Raw genomic sequence first — 13,590 nt, 5'->3', positions numbered from 1 at the left:
TGATCCACCCACTTTGGCCTCCCAAAGTGCTGGGATTACAGGTGTGAGCCACCGCACCCGGCCTTGTGTGTCTTTTCTACCATGGGGACTGATGATCAGAGAAACCTGCCCTGAAGCATGAGAAAGAGGGAGGGTTGGGAGGAAAACTGTGTGAAATAAAGGAATGAACTAGGCTTTATAAATAAACTTGCATATAAATTGTATATTATTTGCTAACTCAGAATCCTTTGCTTCAATTTCTCCTTGAGTTAAAAATAAAGAGATAATCACTGTCTTTAAAGGTCATGGTAAGGATTAAATTGAAAACATGTACGTATATACCTGTCTTATATTGTATTTAATTTGGTGTTCAGTGAATTAGGTATTTTTTTCCCTTGGGAAATAGAAGGATTGGCACAATGTCTTGGAATTACTGTATTATAGAAACACAGGAATGAGATATACTAGTATATGCTAGGACATTGCCTGAGGTACTGAAAGTGTATAATAAGTTACATTATGGTGGGTAAAGCAGTTTAACAGATCCATTCTTTGTAACACAGCTGCAGTAAAAATAGAATTGTATAATTAAACTACAGTATGAAAAGACTCTTTGAAGGTTAATTTACAAATGAAAATTTACTGCTATGTTTGTTAATCTCTTTGAAGGAGACTTAATGCTGTATCAAATGTTCCTTTTTTAATTGACAGAAACAAAGCACTATGTACATGGCTGTGCTGAGTGAGCCATGTAAATCTGTAAGGTTATGTATTTTGGTATGATGGTGATAGCTTATTTTCTTATTATATAGCCATGAAATTGATCCTTGGCATTTATCTTCCTCTTTGAAAAGTTACTGTGAGTAATAGTATTATCAGGTTGTTACTTGGATTAATATGTCACAAATGGATGAGCCTCTCAGCAAACCAGGGAAGTTATCTCAAATGGGATTGAAATAACGGGATTAGATACCTGAGTTCCTTATGCTAACGCTAGAATTCACCCAAATGCAAGTTGGGCTTGAGAGTTACAGCCGATCATCTTTATAACGAACCAGTTCCTGCAAATAGTCCTGAGCCCCTTCGATGTGGGAGACTGTGTGTGCCTGGTTAGGAAGATGAAAAAGATGAGATAAAATGTGTTCTCCAGTAAAAGAGACTTAGGCCATTTTAGTGAGGGTGAACAACATACCTACTTAATAGGGTTGTTGTGAGCAATAAAGATCAGTATAGGAAAATGTTTAGTACGGTGTTTTCTACATAGTAACTCTTAGAAAGCATTAGCTGTTACTGTATTTTAAAATCCTACAGTTTCCTTCTATGATGATGCTCTACTTAAAATGGTTATTTAATTCTTAAGCCTGTTTGTAATAAAGGTTTAGAAAAGAACCAGAATAACTTATTGCTTCTACTGCAACTACTTTAGGACATTTAAATATAAAGTAAACTAACAGGAAGTTGTCTCGTTGTATAGGCAGGGTAATGTACAAGCTATTTTAAGAAGGGGCTCTTTGCATTTCAGTGTTCATCTGTCAGTTGGCCGTAGTAGAAACACCCTATTTAGCACCATTGGGGGATTAAGTATCCCACATGAGTGAACAACCATTTATTGAGTACTTACATATATCAGGCACCTGCTCTGAATGCTTTACATGAAATAACTCATTTAGTCCTCCCAAGCTTATGGGGTAGATCCCTATTTTATAGGTGATATAACACAGACCCAGGGAGGTTAAACACGAGTTCACGGAACTGGCAAGTGGGTGAGACAGAATTCTCACAACAAGATTCATATCGTTAACCAGTACTCTTGCCTCTTGAGTAATTGAACCTTGACTCTTTTGAGTTATAAAACTTACTTTATTTCAAACATTTTGGAGGCAAATTATTTCTAAAATGTGTTACTTAGTTCCCTACTTTCTTAATTAGAATGTAGTGGGTGCAGTTAATAGGCACAATATTTTAGTGTTGGTACACATGAAAAACACAGATATTCTTACAGATTGTTGATTTGTGTTCCACTGTTCATGTTCAACGTTATTTTTCATGGTTTTGAATTGCTGTAATATCTAGTTTTTCAAAAGCTTTTTACTTAAATACAGTATAACAGTACAGAAAAGGGCTCAAATCATCAGTATACAGCTCATTTCAACCATTTTTAACAAAGTGAATACGCACATGTTATTAGCACCCAGATCAAGAAACGTAACGTTACCTTTACCCAGAAGTCCTCCATGCCCTCTTGAAATTGCTATGTGCCTTTGCCCAAGTGACCACTGTCCTTACTTTAATGCCATAGATTTGCTTCCCTGTTTTTGAATGTAAATAAATGGAGTCATCAGCATACGATTATATCAGCTTATTTACTGGACAGGTATCTTTATTTTTTGGTATCTGCTAAGACTGGAAAATAGGGGTATCAAGGCTTGAGTTGTCAATATTGATGGTATGAAGGATCCTCTTTTGAATAAAGCATATAGGATTTTAATGTATGATATTTGTAACATAGTTTTCATTTCTGAGTATTTTTTCAGGTTTGTGTTTTGCCTGGGTGAAGTCAGAATGTAACTTTCAGATATACAAATTGTTTACCTTGGTTATCAGGCTATGTAGTTTATAAGAGCAGTAAAACTTAAAATACAGCATTCAGTGCTAGTTGCATTATGAGAATGAAGTCAAATGTAGCACCTCAGGTTATATATATATAGGGTATACATATATGTCTATTCATGTAAATAAATATACAGTGTTGATTTATCCTGATTACTGAGACATTCCATTATGGCTTATTGAAAATTACATATAAACCTTATTTCAAAAATGATTTTTAGATACTTGATTTTTAAGAAGCTTATCACCATAGGCCAGTTCCTCTTATTTGACAAACAAGGAAGTTGTGGCTATGTGAGCTCGTAATTTGAGGTTAAGTGGAACAGAGGAGAACTGTGACAGGCAGAACATTTACTTTCCTTTCATATTCTCTGTAAAACCAAATCAGTGAGAAGGATGTAAGGAGAACTAGGACAGTATATGAACTTTTTCCTTCTTAAAGCTTTTTCTGTTTAGGAGCATGTTTATATAACTGAGAAGATTGTTTGAAATTTTAGCTTAAGGCTAATATATTACTTCAGGATATACTCATTGGACACTTACAGGTATTGTAGGTATTGGAGCAATGAAGAAAACAATGAGCTTAATTTCAGTGAGGACAAGACAGTTAATGAGTCGACAAATATTTATCAGGAGATGATAAATGCAATGACGGAAATAAAACTAGGGTGAGAAGGAAGAGAGTGGTAGGGAAAGTGTATGTGTGTTTGCTGTTATTTAAGGTGGTCAGGAAAATCTTCATAGTTGACATTTGAGAAGAGGGAAGGAAGGGACAGAGTGATAAGATACCCTTCAGGTGGAGAGAATGGCATGTGCATGGGCCCTGTTGGATGGCATTGTTGGATTTTTGGAGAAACTTCCAGGAGACCACAGGGCTGGTGTGGAGTAAGCAGTGGAGAGAGTAATAGAATAGATCAGAGAGGTAGTCTAGGCTAGAATGTACAGAGTCTTGTAGACATCATCTACAAGATGTAAGGACATTGTCATTGTATGTCATTTACTCTGAGATGGGGAGCTACTGTAGGGTTTTTGAGAAGAGGTGTGACATGATTTGATTTATGTTTGGAAATGATCACTTCAGCTATTTCACTGAAATGACACTCTAGAAGGTCTAGTCTTAGAGCAGGGAGACCAATTAGTAGGCTTTTGTCCAGGGAGAGAAAGTGCTAGAGCTCCCTTGTTAGCAGTGGAGGTGGTAATAGGTGGTATAGGTGGAGCTATATGTGGATATTAAATACAGTGAAAGCCTTTCTATTCTGTTGTCCTGAAAGTCAAGTTCGTTGTCATATGAACTTTATTGTGAAGTAAAGGCATAAAAGCTTGTACCTTTGTGTGATATAATTTAAAAAGCTAAGAAATTGGAACAACTTGTGTTCAAATGCTGAATGTTATAAGATACAATAAACACCAAACCAAATAGTTAAACTTTTTTTTTTTTTTTTTTTGCTTCTTGCCTTGTCCTGATCCCTTTAAAACTTAGGATTTATTTGAGCCTTTTTTCTTTACTGTTTTTTTTTTTTTTTTTTTTTTTTGCTTCTTGCCTTGTCCCTGATCCCTTTAAAACTTAGGATTTATTTGAGCCTTTTTTCTTTACTGTTTTGGTTGATATTGCTTTCATTTTCTACTTGGGTTAAGATGTATCTTGCTAATAATCTAAGGTCACGCCATTCTGTTACAGAATTACAGACTTTGAACTCAAAGAAGTGGACAAAGCCTAATGCTCAAACTGTCTGCTAATTACAGGAACTTCTCTGGTGTATCCCTTATAGATTGTCATTCATTAGCTCCTCAAATACTTTGGGTGACTGGGAACTTACTGCTCCTGAATGACTTTTCCATTAGTAGACAGTTCTGGTTTGTGAAAAGTTCTTTGTTCTATTAAACTAAAATCTTTCAGTACTTTCTTTGGGTTCTAGAGATATCCATTGAAGCAAAGAGTGGCTATTTTTTCTCTTAATGTTTGAAAGACCCCTGTATTAGTCAGGGTTCTATACAGAAATGGAACCAGAAGAATGAATGTGTATGTTCATTATTAAAAATTAATATAATTTTATATAGTGCATATCTGTTATTATATTACTAATTATTTAATTGTACTTAAAATACTCAAAGATGTAACTTAAAATAATTGTTTTATACGTATGTCTACATATCTGCATAGGTAGAGATAGATAAAACATAGAGATTTATTTCAAGGAATTGGCTGAGGTGATTGAAGAGATCCAAATCCAAATCCAAAATGCGTAGGATAGGCTGGCAGATTGGAAACTCTTGGGCAAGTGATGATGCTGCCGTCTTGGGGCAGAATTTCTTTCTCAGAAAAGGCTTTCCTACTGATTGGATCAGACCCACCCACATTTCCAAGAATAATTTCCTTTGCTTAAAGTCAACTGATCGTAGATGTTAACTGTGTTTACAAAATACCATCACAGTAGCACCCAGGTTAGTGTTTGACTGAATAACTGGATACTATAGTGTATACACATTGACACATAAAAACTGTCATAGTCCATCTTTGTCAACTTGGCGCCCATACACATCTTCTTAAATGATACTTCATCTTCAAATGAACGCAATAAGAAACTCATACTTCTGCCTAACATAATATGAATATCCTTCAAACAACTGAAAACATGCCAACCCTTTCTCCAGAAGAGGATGCAGAGTCCCTGGGTAATGTTCATTCTCCCTAATAAGCTGTAACTTAAATATCATGATGTAAAGTTAGCTATTATTAATATATCTTATGTCAGATGATAAGGGGATTAAAGAGCAAGAAAACAAAGATACTTGCTTAATATCTAAATACATTCATTACAAAATAAGGAAGACCTAACAATTACAGTTTTCTGTGGCTGGTCACATGGTTGTAGCTGGTTTTTATTTATGATTACCTTCTTCCACTATCCATTCCATTTTTCCTTTTCCCTAAGCAAGCACCTTGGCTCTTTGTGGTTCTTTGCCTGTTGGGGTGATCCAAAACTTCATTCCTGCAGGGTCTGGGTTATTGTAGTTTTCCACTGACTTTAACCACAGAGCATGGTAGTAATTACAAGATCTCTCGTTTTGCGGACTTAGTCTTTCATACCTCCATTGTATGGTAGCAGTTGAATTTCTTCTTAGGAACTAGCAACCCTGGTCAGTACAGTAACCCTGGGTCTTCTTTGCCTGTTCATTCTGAGGCATGAGGAGTTCAAAGTGGCCAGGTGGCAATCTTAATGTCAGTTCAGTGGAATCATTCCATCTCCCAGTGGAAACAGTCCTCTTTTTGAAACTAAGACCTCTAGACCAGCAGAGGATAAGGTTAAGGAATAGGCAACAAAAATTTTGCTAGTGAAACAATAGGGATAATAGTGAGTGGCACCACTCTTATTTCTCTCTCTTGATTCTGGGATCCATGAATCCTGGCCATGGGAGAAATAGTACCATATACTGGATGCTGATTTAGAGCATACGTAGCCTCATGGAAAATATTGCACAAGTTTTTGTCACCTTGCTGACGACATAACTGAGTCTTCAAAAATCCATTCTACCATTCTGTTAAGCCAGCTGCTTCAGGATGATGAGGAACATGGTAAGTAAGACCAGTGAATTTCATGAGTATGGGTCCATTGCTACACTTCATGTGCTGTAATGTGTGTTTCTTGATCAGAAGCAATGCTGTGTGAAACACCTAGATGGTGGATAAGGCATTCTGTGGGTTTGGCAGAATGATTGCATGCAGGGAAGGGAAATCCATATCCACAGTATCCGTTGTAATAAGAACAAAACACTGCCCCATTCATGATGGCAGTGGTCCAATATAATCAGCCTTTCATGAAACAGTTGGCTGATCACTCTGGGGAATGGTGGCATATCAGGGACTTATTATTGATTTCTGTAACAGGCAGATTGGGCACTCATTAGCAGCTGTAGCCAGATCTGCCTTGGTACATAGAAGTTCATTTTGCTGAGCCACCTTCCTCCTTCTGTGGCCTCTCTGTTCATGATGGAAGTGGCTAGGGAAAGAAGTTGGCTGGTATCTGCAGAATGAGTTACTCTGTCGACTTGATTATTAAAATCCTGCTCTGCTGAAGTCACCCTTTGGTCAGCATTCACATGGGACACAGATACCTTCACATTTTTTGCCCATTCAAAGAGGTCTATCTACATTATTTCTCCAGATCCCTTTGTTACCATTTTCCCAATTATGTCCTTCCAATTCTCTGGCCATCCAGCTAAACAGTAGGCCACATCCTGTGAATTGGTATACATGGTGGCACCTCTAGCCATTTCTTCTTCCATGCAAAATGAGAGCCAAGTGTGCCACCCCAAGTTCTGTCCACAGGAGAGTTTTCCTTCATTACAATCCTTAAGGACTGTTCCAGAAAGGCAGTTAGTGCTACAGCCATCTGCTTTGTGATGGTGTATGCATATTGTGCACAGTCATCTGTAAACTAGACCCATGTTTTTTTTCTTCCGTCAACTGATAGTAGGAAACTTCCCCTGAGGTCACAGGTGTGGGCTGGGAGAGAGAAGGGAATGTGGCAGGAATGGGGACCATGGGAATTTGTACAACTTCTTCATATAACTTGAACCTTCAGGGCCTGTTTGATCTTGATCTTTCATATTCTATTTTCATTCAGTGAGGGAGTACTGCCAAGCATGCCCCACTTTATGAATTGTGGGGCCAGGTATCTCCCAGTTCATAATGGGCAGCTCAGGTCTCATGGCAACTCCTTGGCACATTGTTCAGCATTTGGTCTCTAATAAGGCCTCGTAGCAAGCCAAAATCTCTTTCTCAAAAGGAGAGTACTTTTCCAGAGAGGATAGCAGAGCTTTGCTCCAAGATCCTAAGGGTCTGCACTCTGATTAACCTATGTGAGCATGTCAGCAGAGGCTTCACACAGAAGCTCTATCTGCCTCTGAAACTTGAAGCACTATTGGACCTACTGGATCATATGTCCCAAGTGGCACAGCAGCTTACAATGGCAGCCTAGTCTGTTGCGGAGCCTTTTCTTGTTCTGGGCCACATTCAGAACTAATAGCTTTTTAGTTCAGTTTGTGTGATGGATAATTTTTTGTGTGTGTCAACTTGACTGGTCTGTGGTGCCCAGTTGTTTGGTCAAACACTAGTCTAGATGTTCCCATGAAAGTAATTTGTAGATATGATTAGTATCTGTAATTAGTTGATGCTGAGAGATTGCCCTAGATGATGTGAGTGGGCCTTATCCAATCAGTTGAAGGCCTTAAGAGCAGAAACTGAGGTTTCCTGAAAAACAAGTATTTCTGCCTCAAGACTGTAACCTAGACATTTTGCCTGAGTTTCCAGCTTGCTAGCTTGCTCCTGTGACAGAATTTGGACTCAAGTAAAACATCAACTCTTGCCCGCACTGCAGATTTCAGACTTGTCAGCTTGTATAATCTTGTGAACTAGTTCCTTAAAATAAATCTCTATATTTATACACATATATATGTGTTTGTACATGTATATATACATATAAACATTTGTATATACTTACACACACACCCCCTCTATTGGTTGTTGGTTCTGTTTTAGTAGAAAACCCTGAATGATACACTCAGTAAATGGGTTAGAGTAGCACATCCAAATGGGAAATATGTTGCCTTCCAAATACAAAGAGGCCTACTAGGCATTCTGTCTTTCTTGATTTTAGGAGGGACTAGATGAAAACTTTTCCTTCACAGTAGAAGGGATATGTCAACATGTACCACACCACTAGACCCTTAGAAATTTCACGAGATGGAAGGCTTCTTGTCTATTCGGGTGATATGGGTTGGCTCTGTGTCCCCACCCAAATCTCATCCTGTAGCTCCCATAATTCCCACGTGTTGTGGGAGGGACCCAGTGGGAGATGATTGAATCTTGGGGGTGAGTCTTTCCCATGCTGTTCTCATGATAGTGAATGGGTCTTGTGAGATCTGATGGTTTTAAAATGGGAGTTTCTCTGCACAAGCTCTCTTTGCCTGCTTTTATCCGTGTAAGATGTGACTTGCTCCTCCTTAGCTTCTGCCATGATTGTGAGGCCTCCGCAGCCATGCAGAACTGTAAGTCCAATAAACCTCTTTCTTTTGTGAATTGCCCAGTCTTGGGTCTATCTTTATCAGCATTGTGAAAATGAATTAATACATCAGGCTATAAGAAATTACCAAAGACTGGGTGGCCTAAACAACAAACATTTATTTCTCACAGCTCTGGAGGCTGAGAAACCCAAGATCGAGGTGCTGGCAGATCCAGTGTCTAGTGAGGGCACTCTTCTGTTTTGCGGCCGTCTTTTTGTATCTTCATGTGATGGAGAGCAGAGAGAGTGAGTGAGCTCCTGTTTCATAAGAGCACTAATCCTATTCAAGATGGTGCCACCCTCATAACTGACAGACCCCCCAAAGGTCTCACTTCCTATTATTATTACATTGGGAGTTAGGATCTTAACATGAATTTTGGGGTGGGGACACATATATTCAGTCCATGACACCCCTGGTTTTTGTCTTATTCATTTCTTACCTTCTGACATGCAGATGTTTCACCAATAAGCCTAGAGTAATTGCAGTTTCTTGCTTTCTAGGTCCAGTTAGCATAAGGTCATGAATGTAATGGGTTGGTGTGGTGTCTTGTGGAAGGGAAAGTTGATCAAGGTCTCTGTATTAAATTATGACATAGGGCTGGAGAGTTGATATAACCCTGAGGTAAGACTGAAAGTGTATTGCCTTTCAATCTTGCTAGCTAAAAACAAACTACTTCTGGCAGTTTTTATTAACACACATTGAGGGAAAAAAGCATTTTTCAGATCCATATTTGCAAACCAGTTACCAGGGTATGTGTTAGTTTGCTCAAGCAGTGAAACCACATCTGGTACAGCAATTAGAATTGGAGTTACCTAGTTAAGTTTATAATCACTGTCATTCTCCAAAATTCATCTGTTTTCTGCATGAGGTAAATAGGTGAGTTGAATGGGAATGTGTTAAAATCACTACCCCTGCATCCTTCAGGCCCTTGATAGTGGCACTAATGTATGCAGTTTTAGAGTGAAACATATTTGGAGTGACATAAAATACAGAGAAGAACATTAAATGTTTATGTAGTCTAATGAAAAATAAAGGGAACCATTAAACCACCTTCAGGTCACGAAATAGAACTTCATCAACACCCCTAGAAGCTCCCCCTCCCCATAATTTCTCTTCTTAATCACAACCTCTCCTACTGCCAGAGTTGTCATTATTTCTGTCATAATACTTTCTTTTTACTTTTTAAAATTTGTGTATATTTACGTAGATAATATTATTTAGTTTTGTCTTTTTTGAACTGTATATTAATAAAATCATTGTATGTGCTTTTTGCCTGTCTTGCTGTTGCACAAAAAAGTGTGATATTTGTCCATTTTGTTCTGTGTAGCTGCATTCATTCATTTTTATTGCTGTATTCCAATTTTGAATACATTGTAGTTTATCCACTTTTCTTATGAAGATTTTGTTTCTAGTTTTGACCTTTTATAAACGTTCTGTGAATGTTCATAAATTTTATGAATATTCTGTGAATATTTCTTTATTGCACATTTTTGTGAGTTTCTCAAGGTTGTGTAACCAAGGAGAGGTTGGTGGATTAGATGATATCAGCTTTATTTAGTAATGCCAAATTATTTGCCAAAGGGGATGTATCAGTTTACTTTTCCAGTGTCATGAACGTTGGTATTAAACATTCATTTTTTTTTTTTTGAAGTTGAGCGTCATTTCATATTACTGATTATCTAGATTTCTTCTTTTGGAGATTGTCTATTTTAGTCATCTGTCCTTTTTTTTTTTTTATTGAATCGGTGTGTTTTTTTCTTACAGATAATTCTTTTTTGAGATGGAGTCTTGTTCTGTCGCCCAGGCTAGAGTGCAGTGGCACGATCTCAGCTCACTGCAACCTCTGCCTCCCGGGTTCGAGCGATTCTCCTGACTCAGCTTCCCGAGTAGCCGGGATTACAGGTGCCCACCACTGCGCCCGACTAATTTTTATGTTTTTAGTAGAGATGGGGTTTCACCATCTTGGCCAGGCTGGTCTAGAACTCCTGACCTTGTGATCCACCTGCCTCGGCCTCCCAAAGTGCTGGGATTACAGGCGTGAGCCACCGTGCCTGGCCTAATTCTTTATATTTCGATTATATTTGATCACAATTGTAATATCTCTTATGAATTTTTGCCTTGTCTTTTTACATACATACATATATGTGGTATATTAATAAACAGAAGTTCTTAATGAGAGTAGACAAATTAACTGGATTTTCCCTTTATAGTTAATGCTTTTTGTGTCTTACTGAAGTAATCCTTTTCTATTCTTCTTTTATTGTCTTTAGTTTAATTAGGTTTGTATTTCAAATTCAGGTTTTTATTCACTGAGAATTGATTTTGTGTTTTTCGAGAATCAGGTCTGATTTCCTTTTTTTTTCTTCCATGTGGATGTTCAGCCAATTCCAGCACCATTTTTTTTTTTTTAACAAGTTTGAATTTTCCCCACCAATCTGTGGTGCTAGTTGTGTCATATAGCAAGTGTCTGTATGTGTGTGGGTCTGTTCTGGGCTCTTTATTTTTTCCGCTGATCTATTTTTCTGTTGCTTTGACAATACTCACAGTGTTTTTAAGTCACTGTCATCTTAAATGTCTTAATATTTGGTACAGCAAGCTTTATTTGTTCTTTTTCAAGACTGGGCTATTCTTTGCTCTTTGCATATTCATATAAACCTTGCAATTAGCTTGTGAAGCTGCATGAAAAAAACCTATTGGAACTGCACTGGTTCTATTAAATTGATTTGGAGGCAGTTGACATTCAGTTGTCCAGTCTAAAAATTTGGTAATTATTTCTGGCCGGGTGCGGTAGCTCACATCTGTAATCCCAGCACTTTGGGAGGCCAAGGTGGGCGGATCACCTGAGGCCAGAAATTCAAGACCAGCCTGGCCAACATGGTGAAACCCCATCTCTACTAAAAATACAAAAATTAGCTGGGCATGATGGCGCACGCCTGAAATCCCAGCTACTCAGGACACTGAGTTAGGAGAATTGCTTGAACCTAGGAGGCAGAGGTTGCAGTGAGCTGAGATTGCGCCACTGCACTCCAGCCTAGGCGACAGAGTGAGACTCTGTCTCCAAAATAAATTAATAAATACATAAATAAGTATTTGATAATTATTTAAGTCTATTTTAATGGCTCTCATAAAATTTTATAGTTTTTCCCTAGAGGACTTGCAGATTGTTGCATTTATTCCTAGGTACTGTATTTATTCTTAGGTACTTTATCTTTTGATTCATAACATAAATGTTTTTGTTTTCAAAATGGTTTTGTCAGTTCCCAGTCTTTACGATAACAAATACTATCATGGATCCTTACGTTTTGAGGTTTTTTGTATGTTAGGAAGCATGAACTTGCAAATATTTTCCTCCTTTTCCTGATATTTTTTAGTATGGCTAGAGAAAGGCAAGATTTTGACCTTAAGTTGGGATGAGAAATGCAAAAAACTTTTTTTTATGTTGTTGAATTTGGCCATAACCCAGTTTCATCAGTTTTAAGTCTCCATCTTGCTCTGTCATTTGTGAGAGCAAACTAGAGTTGTAGTACCAAACTTTGGAACTTCTTTGTGTAGTTTGTTCTCATGAAACGTTCAGCCAAAACAGGGGGGCTTAAGTTTCAGACACATTTTAGATTAGTTTGGAAAAGTAAGTGGATCTATTTTTGGCTTATCTACTACCTCAAAGTCATTCTCTTTATAAGGATGTTTGAAGAAGAGTAATACTCAAACTCAGTGTGTTAGTTTTCTACTGCTGCATAATGAATTACCATACACTCAGCATCTCAAAACATCATATGCTTGTTATTGAAGAGTTTCTGTTGGTGATGAGTCTGAGCATAGTTTACCTCGATTCTCAGATTCTCACAAGGCTGAAATCGAGGTGTTGGTTGGGCCATGTCTTCATCTGGATCATGGAGTCCTCTTCCAGGCTCATTCAGATTGCTGAGATAATTCAGTTCCTTGTTGTAGTACTGAGGTCTTCAGTTGCTTAATTTGACCACTTGTTGCTCTTAGGAATAGCCTGTTGTTGCCTGATACCTGACTCTCTCCAAAACATGGTAGTTTGCTCCTTCCAGGCCAGCAGGTGAATCTTTTCCACACTTTTCATCTCTTTGACTGCTTATGAGAGCTCGTTAGATAAGGTCATCCCCACCTGGGTTAAATTTCCTTTTGAAGTGAAGTCAGTTGATTAGGGCTCTGAATTACATTTGTAAAATCCTTTCTGCCGTGTTATGTAACATAATCACAGTAGTGATAATCCCATCATATTCACAAGTCCTAAATTATACAGAGCATATCAACAGGGGACAAGAATCTTGGGAACAATTTAGAATTCTGTCTTCCACACTCTCATCCATACATGAAAATTTCATATTTTCATATGAGATGATGCCTTGACTCTTCCTGTCTGAATTGGTTTTTTTTCAAACGCTTTTATTTTGAACTAACTGTATTCTCACAAGCGATTTTATGTATACATTGTAATATTGAATCTTCCAATTTTAAAATTGGAAGTTTTCCCCAGATGTGACATCTTACAGAAATATAGTACATTATCAAAACCGGGGAAAACTCATAGTAGCATAATACACTTAAGCAGACTACAGACTTCAGTTTCACCAGTGTTTGCATGCATTGGTTTTAAAATTTTGGCATGTCTTCGTATATAATTCTTCGTATAGATTCATATAACCATCACATTTCAAGACACAGAACTGCTCTGTCATCACAAAGGTTCCCTCAGGCTTCCCCTTTATAGTCAAACCCTATTGCTAAATCCTGTTTTCCACTTTTATACTTTGCCATATCGAGAATGTTATGTTAATGGAATCCTGGATTATGAAACCTGATGTTGGCCCTTTTCATTCAGCATAATACTCTTAAGATCTGATCAAATTGTTGAGAGTATCAATCGTTTGTTCCTTTTTATTGATGAGTAAATACTACATTGTATGGAGG

General features: G+C 37.7%; 1 protein-coding gene and 1 pseudogene across 1 annotated transcript in view; one reads left to right on the top strand and one right to left on the bottom strand.

The window, feature by feature from the left end:
* The window catches only part of LOC105528558, an 11,641-nt pseudogene extending 9,633 nt beyond the window's left edge, over positions 1-2,008 (bottom strand).
* STIM2 (stromal interaction molecule 2) overlaps positions 1-13,590 on the top strand; it is a 178,652-nt gene that overhangs the window by 25,975 nt on the left and 139,087 nt on the right. The window lies entirely within an intron of this gene.

Source organism: Mandrillus leucophaeus, unplaced genomic scaffold (genome assembly GCF_000951045.1).
Source record: "Mandrillus leucophaeus isolate KB7577 unplaced genomic scaffold, Mleu.le_1.0 Scaffold720, whole genome shotgun sequence".
Classification (NCBI taxonomy): Eukaryota; Metazoa; Chordata; class Mammalia; order Primates; family Cercopithecidae; genus Mandrillus; species Mandrillus leucophaeus.
This window is presented reverse-complemented; position numbering and strand designations above follow the sequence as displayed.